General features: G+C 50.3%; 1 pseudogene; it reads right to left on the bottom strand.

Moving 5' to 3' along the window:
• Window positions 1-220: 220 nt before the first annotated feature.
• LOC119104625 (methanethiol oxidase-like) lies at window positions 221-13,766 on the bottom strand (annotated as a pseudogene).
• Between the last annotated feature and the right edge of the window lie 3,008 nt (window positions 13,767-16,774).

The following is a 16,774-nucleotide window of genomic DNA, read 5'->3' as shown; positions in this document are numbered from 1 at the left end:
ACGTACTTACTCACTGATACTTTGTATCAGTAAGTACTTCGGTATCCAGCAGATTGATGTGCACCCATCACATACGACACGAACGTTGCCGCGCTTCGTTTCCTTATTCATTACGGTTCAAATAGCTATCACGATCGTTACTTGCCGTCAACAACTTGTTGTCTCCGCTGATCCAGGTGTCACAAGCGTGGCAAAAGCGAGCGGGCATGTACCCTGGCGATTACCTCATTTCGTGAGCCAGGACGGGGCCGTTTGGCTCGTCGTGGAAGTCGACCAAGAAGTCCTTGTTGAGAGTCAGGCCTCCACGCTCGGTGTCTACGTCAATCTGCAGCATCATTGTGCCACGCCTGCCGGGGGGGGGGGGGGGGGATGGGGGAGGTGAAGAGATCGCATACAAAGTCACGGTCATGAAGAAGCGACCCCTCATGCACGTCACGTTTCAAGAACCTGAATTTGCAACGCTCCTGTGCCGGTTTCTGTACCCTGCACCTGATCACTCACCCGAAACTGTGCTCTCTCGAACTGCTCCTGTACAGCGAAACTAGCACTAGAACTGCATGTTGTTTCCAACTGTCACTGTACCCTCCCTGTTCCTGCTTGGAGCTGCTCCCGTTCGGGCGTCGCGCACCTGACCATGCTGGGGTAGAACTGCTTGTCCCATGGCGAGAACAGCGAGTCGGTGACGTACAGCCGCTTGCCGTCCAGGCTCATCTGCAGCATTTGCGGCGCCCCCTCGATGCGCCGTCCCTTGATGTACACCGGCGACGGCTGCTTCTGTGGTGGGAGGAAGCAGCCGGTTCACATCAAGACCGCATGGCACGCTAGCAGGCGAAGCCTCGGATAGTCTCCGAAATCCCTCATTTGTTGTTATAGGGCAGCTGACTTGTCACGACCAACGCTTAATCCTGAATATTCACGACTTTATCTTGATGAAAGTCTGAATGATATCGGCCCTGGTCCCACTAACCATTACTTACTGCCCAGTCACAAAGGTCTAGATCCCACGCCCATCAACAACAGCATCACCTGACCACACGCCTTCAGCTCGGGCATGGCACTTCACCCATCCCCTTCAAGGGCCTGGCCAACTTGCAACACGCCGTCCGTTCCTGATGCTGGGTATCCTTGAGCTCACCAGCTAACGCCGACCCCCGTTTCTGGATGACCCCGACTAGCTACAAAACAACGGTCACTGATCCTCGACAGCAATGACCCCACTTCCAACAGGGATTTCCCCGCACTATGTATCGTCAGATCCCGATTTCATATAACCTGACCTGACATTTACCGTCACATTCTGGTCCTCCATAACAATGGCCTCACCCAAGCCAAGGACCCCTCCTAAAACCACCGTGCACAGATTCCTGAAACCAGATATCTAGAACCCATCTCACAAACGATCTTGAAGCCGCCGTCGCCAAGAAGCTCCCCACGCTAGTTGCTAGTCATTGATGACACTCAACCCACTACATCAAATTGCTCCATTAAGCAACTAACGTCGGCTCTCAGTAATCGACGAGATCGGCCGGCCACCGACCGTCAGGTACCAACTCTCAATTGCCCTGAATGTCAGCTTTCGGTTCTGAACGTCAATGGCACTGCATGTCAGCTTTCGGTTCCGAACGTCAATCGCACTGCATGTCAGCTTCCAGTTCCGAACGTCAATCGCACTGCATGTCAGCTTCCGGTTCCGAGCGCCAATCGCACTGCATGTCAGCTTCCGGTTCCGAACGTCAATCGCACTGCATGTCAGCTTCCGGTTCCGAACGTCAATCGCACTGCATGTCAGCTCCTGGTCCTGAAGGTCAATCTACCTACCGTCAGCTCCCGGCCCTCGGTGACCTCGACCGACCACTTACCGTCAGCTCCTGGTCCCGAACAACCTTGACTTTGCCGTCATCCAGGATGCTGCCGCCGAGGAAGATCTGGCCGACCAGCCGTGGGCGGCGCGGGTCGGAGATGTCATACTGCCGCACGTCGCCGTGCACCCAGTTGGAGAAGTAGAGGAAGCGGTCGTCCAGCGAGATCAGGATGTCGGTCATCACGCCTGCCGAGCAGGCGACGAGGCTTGGGAAACATGCAGATGTTTGGATGTTTTGAACAAGCAGCGCGGGTCGAAGCTTGTTAACGAGGCATTGTGCAACGCCTTCCTGCGTTGTAGTGTTTGCGACGCAGACGCCATTTTGTGGCAATATTGCAACGCGTTTGGACGCCATCTTGTTTTTGATAGTGACACTGACGCATTTCGAAGCAAAGGTGAAACAACAAAAAGCCAATAACGGCACTGTTCCGCAACATACAAAAATTCCTCTTTCACTGCTCAAAACACACGATATGCAGCTCTCTTCATCGCATTGTGAGGACGTTTTAGTAGTGACGGATGGTTTTTGCGCCAGGGCTACAAAAAGTGCCTATTTAAGTGTCTGTAAAAACTCATGCCGCAAGTGCCGACTTTACGGACGAAGTGCTTCCCACGTGCTCCGTAAAAGCTTACTTTTCGAACAGAACGCTTCAAAATTGCTCTATCACCACCGAAATCACTCCCTAAACACCACCAAACACCCCCAAACACTCCCGAACACCCTCAAACACCCCAAACACCCCAACACAAACCCACCTGGCATATCCTCCAGGATCCACCCCTCCACCTTCTTCGGTGGAATTGTGATCACTTTCTCCGCCGCCCAGTTTCCGCTCGGCTCCAGGTAGAACCGGTACACGGCCGCATTCAACGCGCACCCGACGAACCCTTGCGCTGCTTCGGGTCGTGCAGGAACGAATCTCGAGCGGCATCACGCCCTCGGCGCCCAGGTCGATCCTCTGCATCAGCCTTCGGGACGTCCAGTTCCCAGATGTTCAGGTGGGTGCCGTAGCTGGCCGGCTCGAGGGTCGTCGAGGGGTGACCGCGAGGGGCGACCCGACCGAAGCACGTGGTGAGGCCCCACTCGGTGGAGATCAATGACGTTGTAGTACGGCTGGTACGCAGAAGTGCGTAGTTGAACGGCACGATAGGTTTTGTCGGCGGGCCACGTGCCTGAGATGATGCATACGATGTTTAAAGAATACGAAAGTAATAAGCAGTGTATGAAGTAGGAAAATAAAAATTATTGAAAACAAATAAGTTATGTTCAGAAAACGGGCAAAAATCGTATGAGCAACAGCAGACATGTGGCATAATTATGGTCAGAGGGGTTACTTTGTATTTTTCGGGAGGACGGCGCAAGCCCTTTTTCCCCCTATGCTGATTTCATTCCCCCAATGCTCTTCTGAGCCCCCCCCCCCAATACACTTGATCAAAATGGAAATACTGGGCCAATGAAATGCAGTAAGTGTCTGAACTGCTGTCACACGGGTCCTTGACATATCACCATCCCATATCACCGTCATCATATATCATTATTTTTACTATCACATCGGCTTCAATAGTTAAGCCATTCCCAAGCATCAAAATAATTTGGAATGAACCAATTTTTTGTTCATTTGACGTCAGGGTTGAAAATCAAAGTCGCTGAATCCAGGAAAAATTAGAATTTGAGGGCAAGCTAGGGTCAACCTAGTGATTGAGCCCACCAGCCAATGTTAGAAAGTGACAACCTTATTACGACTGATTTATGGTCCGTGTAGGTACTTTGCCGCCGTCCTTGGTCATGCGCTGTGCATGAAATACTTTAGGTGCAATGAGACTACAGATCTGGCCAAACGACCTTCAAGTAAGAAAGTGTTTCAGAGATCTATGGCTTCGTCTAACACCCCGTTGTTTGCTCGGATTGAACGATTCCCTAGAACGTGCCTCCGCTGAAACCATGGCCTGACTTTGACCTGCCATAGGTCAAGGACGTTACAAGGCGCATCTAAATTTGTGACTTCAGACAATCCACTATTCGATTGCCTACAGCTACTTAAAATTTGGCGCGGCTACGCCGCGCCGTTCAAAAGCCATTCCGGGAAAACTTTGGGGGGGGGGTTCAATTTGCCCCCTCCCCAACCGAGCGCGTGTTAACGATGCGTGCAACATCCGGGGCTACTCTGAGTCAAAGTCTCACGCCGATGGCCCGAGAGGGACGACGAAGTCATCCACCGCAGCCATCGGGTGGAGACGACGACTCGATGGACCTGCGGTCGGGAGCCAGGCTCCAAACCACAGCTTTCCACACGCGGCCGTGAGACAGGCGCTCGTCCAACTAGACCAAGCCGTCCCAACACACATGCCATTACTTAGTTTCGGCGTCTTTGACTTGGCTACTGCTTGGCTACTGCTTGGTTACTCCTTGGCTACTCCTTGTCCAATCCTTGGCGGTTTGGTTCTCAGTTGATGCATCACCTTTAAGTTTGAATGTTTTCCCGTCAAGGAGAACGAACGTCCCCCGGTTTTCCCTATCTTTGTCGCCTAAGGTGGAGATCATGATCTCCCCGGAAGCCAGGCAATGAGACGTGTGCGGGGTTGACACGTTCAAGGCCGACATCTCCTCCGGCTCCACCGTCTGAAATAAGCAGGAGTTATGTCAGTGCACACCATATTTGATCGGCTTAACTGAAGTCATTCAGTCATTCAGAAGATAAGAATGTCGTCCCCACTGAGGATCTGTAACTGCCCCATGCCGGGCTGCATTCGAACTGCATGATTCAAAAGCAGTTTCTTAAAATATGTAGGCATGTAGGTATATGCGTGTGCGTGCGTATGTGTGTGTGTGTGTGTGTGTGCGTGTGTGCGCGCGTATGCAGGTGTTGTATGTGTGCGTGTGCGTGTGTGTGCGCATGTGCGTGTGTGTGTGCGTATGTGCGTGTGTGTGTGTGCGTATGTGTGTGTGTGTGCGTATGTTAAGTCATCGATTAGTTTTTGCATCGGTCTGACGTTACTACCTGAGCTTAGATCAATATAATTCATTGTAATTATAGATCCGGTTAGTTGTCTAAAAGACTTTCTCAAATATGTATCAAATCGTCTAACACCCCGTTGCTGCATGACATTGAACGACTCCCAAGACATGCCCTTCGCTGACAGCCTGAAGTCGACCTGCTATAGGTCAGCGATCTTACACGGTATATCAGATTCTCTAACATCATAAGATCTATTCGATTCTCTACGGCTATGCAAAGTTTGGCGCGACTTCACCATGCTCTTCAGAAATTATTTGAGAAAAACGGGGGGAAGGAATGGAATCCCCGTCAAGCGTGTGTTGGTTCAGCTTCTAACAACCCAAAACAGTACAACAAATCACGATTATCAGTCTTCCGCTCGACATTAATTTTTCCGAGTTCTGCTTATCGGGTGGAGTTTGAGTCAAGTCCAAAACCAATTAAGCTAGCATCGAGTCAAAATAAGGTTTCTGGCTCTGAAAATTTGCTTGTATCGAGAAAGGAGCTAAGTAGTCGGCGCTCACTGGAGCCCGCGGCGTTAAGCGTGAGTTCATATGCATCGATTCACGTGGAGATGTGCGGTCGACAGTTTTATTCTTCTCTTGTGCGTGCAGCAAACGGCACAAGGGAACGTACAGCGATCTCTTGTTACCCACACGTGTGCACTAGGCAGACCTATTTGCGACGTATAGAGCTGCTGATCGAGTTCTCTATTGTCAACGGAATCGAATCCATTAGAATCGACTCCATCAGATTCGGTTCCGGAGTCCAAACTCTTGAGTCAGAACCGGAGCTCTTGGTCGAGCTCCTATCTCCAACGTGGACCTGGACGAGCCCCTACCTCTACATTATACCCCAGACGAGCCCCTACCTCGTGCAGGCGCGGCGTCCTCTGGTTGCTGATGTCGACGATGTAGATGCGGCTGCTGCCGATCGCCGGCAAGATGAGTTTGTCTCTCTTCTTGCTGCAGTCGCCATGGCAACTAGAGCACGAGTTCCAGCCGCTATGGTGCAGCTCGTCATTGACGTGAGGCATCACCAGCCGATGGATCACCTGGCGATCATGCGGAGACGATGGAAATTCTCCCATGTTTTTTTTTGGGGGGGGGGGGCGGCAACAGCCATTTCTCTGTTATTTCTTTAACGTCAAGTGGCATAGAATCATTAAATACAGGATTACCGGCTGTTAAGGCAACTTCATGTAAAAACTAAATTTTTGATTTATTGTGACTTCTGAGTTGGAAGCCAAATAAAAGACCACACATATGTTAATTACTAAATAGTTATTTTTCCTGTAGTATCAGTGGAATGCCTGTATCATAGGTAAAATACGTTTACCAATCGAATACAGCTACCGTTTTTTAACGACAAATAACACGCACCCTGAGGGGCCTGTCACAGAACACGACATCCGAAAACTGGCCACTGCAAAACACGGCACGTTTCGTCCCGAGCCCACAACTTTTGCTCCGCGTGTTGTGTGTGTGCCTTGAACACCCTCTGACGGCAATTCTCCCTTCAAGGGGTCACCCTGCCCCCTCTCCTGTAAACCACATTGGGCTGCATATTTTTTTTTGCGCCGTGCCGTCCAACGAGGTCCCACCGCGCCGGACAGACCCCTCTGTCGAGTTACTAGACTAATCTTTTGATGTGGTGTCTCTGTTTTTGTTCATGATGTTTATCGGTTCATCAGATAAGCCCATACGTATGAGTCACCAGGGGTCAGGGGTCATGAGTCATCAGGGGCCCGGCGCCGTTGAGTGAGGGCTTCGACTCCACACATCAGCCTGCTTCGGGTCCCGCCCACATGAACCGTATAAACCGTATAAACCACACGAACCGCAAGCACCGCATGATTTGCACACTTCTGACCGCCGGCGTGTAAACACGCACACGTGAAACCACTTAAAACCGCTTCGAATAAACCGCAAAACCATGCACGACCCGTCCTGGCCAACCCGCGTACAAGCCTTGCCGTCACATGAACGCGTGCGCTGAATCCCTTGGGCACCACACTGCAGAACATTAATGTCCCGTCATCTTCCACCTGCGTGTTGCAACCGAAGTGTGAAGTCATGCTATGGTTTGATCTTGGGGCGGCGATTTTCAGCCTGACGCAAGCAATGGCGTAGCTCGGTTGGCACTGCTATGGGCACAACTCTACCGGCAAGTCACTTCAAATTAGGTCACCTGATTCTATTTGTAAGGGAACGCGACGCCCGTCGTCACGCACCCTTTCATGGAGCGCCAGCAACTGCAGTGGTCGTTTTAGCGCCCGGGGGCAATGGCGCAGCCGAGTTTCGAACCCGCGCCTTGCAAGTGGAAGCCGAATGTGGTAACTACTCAGCAATTACGCCGCCCCGTTTCACATGCCTCTGTGCTTGCGCCTGAATCGTGATAGTTGCAGGATTGCATACTTGGTGACCTAGAATGAAGCTTCCGACGAATACGTGTCGTTTGTCGGAAGCACAAGCATACATTTGAAGGAAGTTAAATCCATCTTGTCCATCTCTTTCACAATCTTGGATGCCTCTATCAGATTCCCTCGAAGTCGACAATACTTCAGTGAATACGAATCGAAGGCCTCAAGCCTATCCTCATATTCTAAGTCGTCAATCGCATTTATCATCCTAGCTGTTTTTCGCTGTACTCCTTCCAGCCCATGTTTGTGCTTTTTGAAACATTCAAAGCCTGTGCACAATACTCTAGAACATTCCTTCTCTTGTGGTGGACATTCCTGTTAATAAGTACTATCTGAGATAACACACACAGTCGGGAAACGCGCGCAGTGAGATCACGTAACTCGGCTGTAAACATGAGTTCCGACGCGACGACTGTCCCTGGATCCGCCTCTGCCCGCACTACGGCGTAAAACGCCCCACCGGCCAGGGCTGTGCACAGTGGAATCACGTATGCAGTGGAGCCATGTTCACAACCAGGGCCTGAAGGTCACATCCAACGATATTGAAATTGCAAATCACGGATGTGGTGTTTCACGGAAAAAAATAGACAAAAATTTCTACACCCCCACCCCTTTCCCCACCCCCCTCATCACCCGTCCGTCCCGCCGCCTCTGTCTCTACGTGATCCGCCTTGTGTGGCTTGGCCATGAACATGGAACATGCACTGTATGCCCTTTAGTGTTAAATGTCATGGCTGACGTCACCACGCCACCGAGGGCTGTTCGACACCACGTCGTAAGCAGCACGTTGCCCATGGAGCACACAAAGCTGCAGATGATGGCCAGGACGCGCGCAGGCGGAGAAAGGGAGGACAAAAACTGGAAGCGATTACCAGTGAGGGCAGCCCTTTTTCCCGGTGCCGAGCTGAGGTGAGGCCTGGTCACGTACAGCCCCTGCCAACTTGCTTCATACACGTCGCTCTTACGTCACTGATCACTGATAAGTTAATCGCGGGTGAATCTGTGTGGCAAAAGACTGATTCATTCCGGGACGGCGGGGAAGCTAAATCATTATTTCGGACTTCGCTTTTAGGTAATGGCTGCAACACCCTGAACTTAGTTCAACTTATATTTCATTTCCTATATAGATGTGGATGATTGTCATGTACTTGACGTTTAACAGTTCATAAGCGCCGCGAAGTGGGCATCTATAAACGCCGCAACGCATAGCAACGTGCACGGCGCCATTACAAAAACTGTTTTTTACGAGGCAACGCTGGCAGCGGCATCGTTCGACCGCTTCATAACATGGTGGAATATTGCGTCAGCACGATCCATCAAATCGCATGACCGTGCGCTTGCTGCTGGTCACGAGGGATCATTATCCCAAAGTCCCATGAACTGGGGTTTTCCCGCTGAAACTGTTGCCGCTGCTTCAGCGAAATCAGTACCCTACGCCGCAACGGTGCAGAAAAGGGACATGTATCATTCCCCTGTGACAGGCCGCATCATTTAGTGCAGCCTGTCCCGCAACATCCAATACCTCACAACTAATACAACATATAACATACAATATACAACAATAAGTAAATAATAAAATAAACAATATATAAAATATAGTAAAATACAATGTCCCATAACAACTAAAATCTGACGTTTATAGCAAGGACAAGACCCAAACAGAACAGGGACAAGGACAACAAAACAGGGGCCAAACGTCTGCACACTTTTTCCAATCTGTCGCTCAGTAACCAGGGCGTTTATAAGCGGTATGACTCTCACTGCTCCACCTCTCATTTATTACTGGATGCGCCATGACTTGGCACTTAACAAGAGCCAGGATAATGTAAACAAAACAGTGTTTGGACAGGGCGTTCACATTCCGCTAGAGCGCAGGCCTCCACGCCCCAGCAGCGAACTTGTATCCTGATATAACCGGACTTCGCCGGTTATGACCAGTTAATCACCACGCTTCTCTGATCAGGCATCAAATATTAACACTGGTAGAGACGGTCGGGACAGCTCATTCCCGAGATTCAACGCGCGTTGAACCCATCGCTGAGAACATACTCAAGTTCCAGCAACACATGCGGTTTCGACATCCCTTACGGACCTGCAATGACTTATCTCCTCCACCATAACAAGTGGATCAAATGACAGCTTCTAGGAAAGGTTCAACCAGCCGGCGAAAACTCACCGGCCTTGATTTCATACACTTATACTATGCGCCTGTCTCCGTGAGGGTGTTCAGTACGCATGACTTACGCAGCGACGCACCCAGGAGGAAGGCTGATAAGGCGCACCATCGGCGTCCACCAGGCCACCTCGTGCCAGGGTGCAGGCTGTGAGACGTGAGGGGGAGGGGTTGGGGGTGGGGTGACGAGCGTTATCTCTACCAGGTTCTCTTGGCCCGCACTGAACCCAAGGCGTTTTGAGAGGGAGACACGTGTAGCTGTGCAGGCCCCCTCGGCGATCCCCTTCCTCACCCCACCCCCTTCGGAGTGGGCGAGGGTGGGAGGGCGGTGGAGGGTCATCCGCCCAGGCGTGTTTTTCGACACGTCCGCTTTCCGTGGTTTACTTCCACTGCTGGATGTACCACAAAATGATCTGGCGATGCAAATTTCAATATATGGTCAAACAAAGCCACTGAAATTAGTAGCTAACGTGAATTAAAGTCATTAAGGCGGCATTTATAAATATTGGCTTACTCATCGGCACACATTAACTGCTAAGATCATTATCGTTTGCTGCACCACTGTGGAGGCCAGATTCAAGCGAAAGGTTCCTGTGGCAAACCCTGAATGGGGTATCACCGCCCGTTTTTTTTTGTGACGGCGCGTTCTTGAACCCAGATCCGATCGTGATCCAGCATTTTGTGGGTGGGAGACAGCGGGGTCGGGTTGCCATTAAGGTCCTCTGTCGAGTGTGCGGAGACCAAATCGCATAGGAAAGCACAAACCCTGATTGAAATTTGACATCTGGCCTTTTCAGGACCACTGCGCGAAAACGGCATGAGAAATAGCCGTGTCCAAGTACCTATCAAGCTTTCGATTGAAACTCAGTCCATCGTATACACATTACGTTCAGAAGCCCGTCAGAACAACACGCCCTGTGCCCCTCCCCCCCGCGCTCCGGATGGACAAAAAAAAAGACGCACAACGAAACCGTAAATCCACGGTAAGACCGTGTCCAACTCTTGGCGCGCGTTATCGTGATTATTCCAGGACAAAACACATATACTACAGCGCCTGAATGGAAAAATGTGTCACTTAAAATGGGATCCGTCCAGACTTTGCAGCTTTTTAACTTTTGTAGTGGGTCTGAATATAAAAAGCACGCCCACAGGATGAATATGCCTCCAAAATGTACATTTAGCACTGAACCTGGTAGTGTATGCAGACCAATAGCGCGTTTCGTGGACATCAGATTATGCAATATGTGTCAACAACAGCAACCGTAGCGTACGTTCCACAAAAACGGCTCTGCAAAAGCTGAAAGCGCTAAAACTTTGTACGGACACAGTTTTGTATATAATTCATAAACCATTCGTTGGCCGCACATAACGCTATTTTGACAATTGCAATTTCACTCCTTCCGTCTGCGGTTCCCCATTGATGTACGTGTTGCTGCATGCATCGTGGTAGTGCTGGACAACAGGGATGAGAATTACATCGCGTCGGAATTGTTGGAGACAACTTTGTAGACCGCACCTCAAGACGTGACCAGATAGATTGGCAAAGCCTCATATCACTTCCATTTTCCTGGTATTCTCATAATCCCGAATCTGACGATCGCATCGGGTGATAAGCGAGCGAAGCGCAAGTTTTTTTTTCGGTCAATTCTTACGCAGCGCCTTGCCCCAGCGAAGCGCAGAGTTGATCAGACAGCAGCAGCTATCCCGTCTGTCGGTCGGTCGAAGCCACCCGCGCAGTGGAACAGCACCGATTAGCCAGCGGAACAGCACAGGTCAGCCAGCGGAACACCAGCGGTCAGCCAGCGGAACCGCACCGGTTAGCCAGCGGAACCGCACCGGTCAGCCAGCGGAACAGCACAGGTCAGCCAGCGGAACAGCACAGGTCAGCCAGCGGAACAGCACCGGTCAGCCAGCGGAACCGCACCGGTCAGCCAACGGAACAGCACAGGTCAGCCAGCGGAACAGCACCGGTCAGCCAGCTAAACAGCACCGGTCAGCCAGCAGAACAGCACCGGTCAGCCAGCTAAACAGCACCGGTCAGCCAGCAGAACAGCACCGGCCAGCCAGTGAAGCAGCACCGGTCAGTCAGTGGAACAGCACCGGTCACCCAGTGGAACAGCGCCGGCCAGCCAGGGAAACATCGCCGGTCAGCCAGCAGAACAGCACCGGCCGGCCAGAGCCCCAGTGAGGCCCCAGATCATGGCGTACGGTGGACACCAAATCAACAAATATTTTAAACATTGGCACGGGCGTAGCTAGGCTTAATAATAAAGATGCTTCTCATTCAAAATGTCCTGCGTAGCCTCACGAACGATGGCTACAGCAAAATCGTATGAATGGCAGGGGCGTAGCCAGGAATTTGCTGAAGGGGGGGGGGGCGGAGCTTGGTGAAAACGCACCATGCCGATTTTCAAATTTCTCTCAAGAGTAATTGATGGAGAAAAGCTAAGAGGTCCTGGCCCGCTGGTCCCCCTCCCCCTCCCCCTTGGCTGCGTCCCTGGTGGATGGCAGTGCAGATGTGAAGCGAACAGCCTGGCGGTGTGACGTCAGGAAAACCAATATTTTATGGATTTGGCAAGAAGACGCCCCTGCGAGAGAAAGAACGCAAACAGACACTATCAGACCGGTTGGAGGAAAAAGCAGCCATGTGACATAGGAGCTGCGGTGGCAAGTGATAAACCGGGACACGGCATGCCCTTCCCTGACATGCAATCGCATGGGGTGCAAGTGGTATCAATGAACTGTTTGTTAACGACACTGACAACGCCCATACACTGAAATAGACATAACGTGCCGAAGAGCACCGCAGAACAAGCTGAGATGGATTACGGCATACACCAGGACTTTCAGAAGACAGCACAGAGGCAACAAGTTTGAAATTGCACTTCGGGCGTCCAGCAATCACCCTTCGATTCCGCGGTAATCAAGCAATCTGAGCTATAAAACGTTCACATTTTCTCATCACAACTCTTCAATCGCATTCCGCGCAAGCGACCCTCTCGCAGCCTAACATCAAACATCAAACATCAGACATCAAATATCGACATCAAACGACAACATCAAAGGATGAACGCCCGACGTTGGTACTTCAGAACCGCGCGATGAGTGGACGGACACACGCACGGCTGATTGATGCACACTGAACATGCTAAACAGGTATAACTACACATTTTTGACTGCCAGTATTTCGTCACGCGCACGCTACTATGTCATAAATTCGGTACGGGGAAGAGGGCACGCCTTAATATGTGCACAGCATCCCTAAAGTGACGGACCCAAGAGTGCATCGTGTGATCTCAGTGTGACACCCGTTTACAGCGACAAACGGCCATGCATTGCATCAAGACATCTTCAGGGGCCGCTGTTCAAAACTGACCTTTAACAATCGGTGTCGACAGCGCGACGCCTCAGTGGCTGGTTATCAAATGCACCGCGATTGCAGGGCGTATAAATGTCATTACGTTTGCTAACAGGCTTATCGGACACAGCCATCTGCTACAGAATGCAATCCGACTTTGTTCAGTGACGTACACACGGCTTTGATGATAGAACAGTCTTTCAAATCGCCTCAGGCCGGGGTGTCATAGAGACCAAAATGCTTCGCCAGGGGCCGAAGGCGACCAAATTCAACGAGAAGTTCAACCAATCCTGGAATGGAACACCGAAATCACGAAGAGGTGAAAACTGAAAGGCCGGAGTCGTCAGTTACAGGCGTGGCTTCGGTCCAAAATGTTGAATTTGTACGCGCTGGTTACAGATTTCCGGGAGCGTAGGAATTATTTCAAAGTGGAGGACAGCTAAAACACCGTCACTAAAAACCTAGTAACGTACGCCACACGTACGCGCAATTTCTTGCGTGCCGAAGGTTGCATGTTCTCAACTTTCTTTTCACGTGTCTACCCGTAATTCTTCTAGTCCACATTAAGTCACGTGCATATTAATACGTGTCACCCACTTGATATGTGGGGGTGGGCGGGGGGAGGGGAGGCATGCTCCCGCGTGATGTACCGCTGTAAGCACTAACCCATGCCGACACCCCAGCTCTGGCAATGAAAGCACGCGCATCTCACCTGTTGTCTGTTCAGATCAACAGTGGCCAGGTAGTCGTGCTGCCCCTGCGGTGTGATGCACGGCACGTAAATGAGCTCTTCGCGAGGCCCCTTGTTCATGGCCTCCAGTGGCGTGGCATGGCCCGGGCCCTTCCGACATCCCAGACGAAACATGGCTGAGTTCGGTGGGTTGCACGGCTGATGCGCCCTGCTTCGGCTCACTGTCGCCCTTCACGACTGAGTACGGGCAGCCGGGCTCCGGCCGGTTGAGCAGTGCGACGTGTGGTGGCTCAAGGACACCAGGCGCTGTGGGCACGGCCTGATCAATGGCGGATGCAGCGCCGAAGACAGAGGGAGGGGGGGCTGAACAGTGGTGGATGCAGCACCGAAGGCAGAGTCTGAGATGAAAAGTAAAAATTTCACAATACTTAATAAATACCTAGTTGTCTTTGTTATGGACTCGGGCATTAACAATGAAGCCTTGTTTGCAGATTGACAGACTGATCTTTGAGAATGTTTAAGCGCATTTTGTACGCTTTAAGACAAATTTGTGTGACCCGTACCTCTGACTGGCTGAACGTCAAAAATGCATGGTGCATTTTCGTCCGAACGATAACCAATGTTCAATCCCTGGAAAAAGATTCAGCTTACTGCCTTACCCCACCCTTTCCAAATGAGAACCTTATCGTTTCCTTCATCTCTGACTGAGGGGCATCCGCCCCTGCCTGGCTGGCGTTGACCTTTAAATGGTCACAGTTTACTAAACTAATATACCGAGACGGAACGGACGAACGGGGCAGTAAGTCGGTTGGGGCACGCAGGGGCGCAGCCAGAATTCTCAAAAAGGGGGTGGCGGAGCTCAGTGAGAGCGCATTGTGCTGCTTTGTTATTCCTCTTATTACTGAATCACGGCTCGCGTACCGCATGTGCGCGTGTACCGCATGCATACATACATACGTACGCACACATGTGTATATACACACACACATATATATATATATATATATATATATATATATATATATATATATATACACATATGTGTGCATGCATATATGCATGCGTATGTGTGTGTATTTTTGTATGTATAAGTCGCAATCCATGATTCAGTACTAACAGGAATAACAAAGCAGCACAATGCGCTCTCACTGGGCCCCGCCACCCCCCTTCTGAAAATTCTGGCTGCGCCCCTGCGTGCCCAGCCGATTTACCGCCCCCGTTTACCGTCTGATATATATATATATATATATATATATATATATATATATCAGAGCCATCGCTGGATCTGTACCTGTCTAGTGTTGGCATGTGTACCGTTATCTATGACGAGCGAACGCTTCTATGGGTCGGCAAATGTCCGGCTATGCTAAAAGGCAGCTTGGAAAAGAGCATTTAAACGATTCGGAAAGCTCAATAAACGTACTGAATTATCGTAAAACGTTATGAGATTTCAAGCGACGGAGTCCAGTTGACTACTGACATTTGGAAAACTGTTTTGCAATAGCGAAGAGGCTTGGGCGTAGCTGACTTTTGATCAGTGGTTTGCTAATGGCAGAGTTTAAGGCCCAGGTCTAGGTTTGCAGGTCCGGTCCCATCAACGTACATTTTCGGAAGTGATCAATGTTTACCTCTCTTGTCATTTCCGTTCGCCGCGTAACAGTTCACACCTCAATGGGAAATTCATTTAATTTTACCCGTCTGCGGTGTACGTGAAAAATTTTCGCACGTTTTTATGGCGTTTGTCTCATAAGCAAGCGGATAAATGACTGATCAGTGACCCACCTGACACGAGACGATGCGTGACGTTGGTTACTTCCAAGGGCACGGATGTATGATGGGTATAATAGATATATGCCATGTCCTCACAGCACGATGCCTGTGAGGACGTAGGCAACTTAACGCTTCAATAGACATTTGCCACAAAGGTGGTATTTGTGCCCATTGGTATGAAGAATTTTGAAGCGCGTTCCAGGATCTATTCAAGATTTCAAAAGAAGCATAAAAACCCTTTTGAATTATTAAAAGCAGTTTCACAAAATCGTTTGCCGCGGCCCATCCTACTAGGGTTGGCACGAGGCCAAGTCTCGTCAAAATCAGGGCAGCGTCCAACCACTCTGCAGAGGCAGCGAAGGGCTGAAGAGACCTTAGAGATACGAAGAATTGTGACATGTCTGGGACCTTTTTTTCCTTCCAACGCTTTTAACTGTTATTCTTCCAAAGAACCGGTGTGGTAATGTGGGCCAAGTTCCCCCTGCTATGGGTCGGCCCAAACCGATGCCGACGAAGTTTGCAGACGCAACAAACATACGCACGAACGAAAGTGGCACGGGGACCAGGCGGCCAAAGCGAGGTGGGGGGTGGGGCTGGGCCTCCGACTTTCTGAAAAGCTACCACTAAGGTGTTGAAATAGTAAAAAAAGAAAAGATATCGACCCCCGCAACATGCGACAACTTTCGATGAACTCGGCCGTGTCAAGAGTATCTAACGTCCTATAAGAGATACTTGTACTCGTTTCACCATGCCGTGTGTGAGCGTTCGACAATTATTGGCTTCCCTGAGATTGCAGGGGACAGTTCTCCACAGCCTGAAAGTTGTGAGGGACTCGTCGATCACGTCCCCCCACGGTGTCGTCGCCCTTGCCTTATGCAATGCTGAGGCTAAAATAACAACCTACTGGATGACGCTTAAAGGCAAACGGTTGCAAATTGGAAGTTTTCCAGACATAAAGTCACAAGATGACTGACCTGAGGCAATGTCGTCGCGCCATGATTGAGTGGCCCTAACGGCAATGCTATACCATTTTTGGGAAGCTATTTTTTGCGTCTTGGATCCCAACACCACTCATTTCTCAACATTGGCTCATAGCAGAAACGGGAAGTCAACCACGGAGTACAAAATGTTGTAATCAATGCCATTTCATTTACCATTTCACCATTTTAATACCGTTTCACCACATCATTTCAACCTACCATTTGCCCTTTTATGTATTATTTCCATGATTACCATTTCCTACCATTTCCATCTGGAAATATCGTGAAGTAACTATTCCAAGGCTGGGTGCGCGGAGATCGAACCTTGAAAAAGGTCTCACATTACGCTCCAAAAAATAGATGCCAATGGGCGTGAATTTGACCCCCCGACGTTTGTCGAGAATATTTTCTGCACGATATGGTACGGTCCCAGCAAAATTTGGGAGTAAGTAAGTGAAAAGCCGAACTATTCGGCGTAAAATTATATATACCTTGTAAGGTCATTGGCCTATATGAAGTCAAA

This window comes from Pollicipes pollicipes, unplaced genomic scaffold, assembly GCF_011947565.3.
Source record: "Pollicipes pollicipes isolate AB1234 unplaced genomic scaffold, Ppol_2.1 Scaffold_6052;HRSCAF=7182_pilon_pilon_pilon, whole genome shotgun sequence".
In the NCBI taxonomy this organism is placed as follows: domain Eukaryota; kingdom Metazoa; phylum Arthropoda; class Thecostraca; order Pollicipedomorpha; family Pollicipedidae; genus Pollicipes; species Pollicipes pollicipes.
The sequence above is the reverse complement of the archived record's forward strand: the minus strand, read 5'-3'. Positions and strand labels throughout refer to the sequence as shown.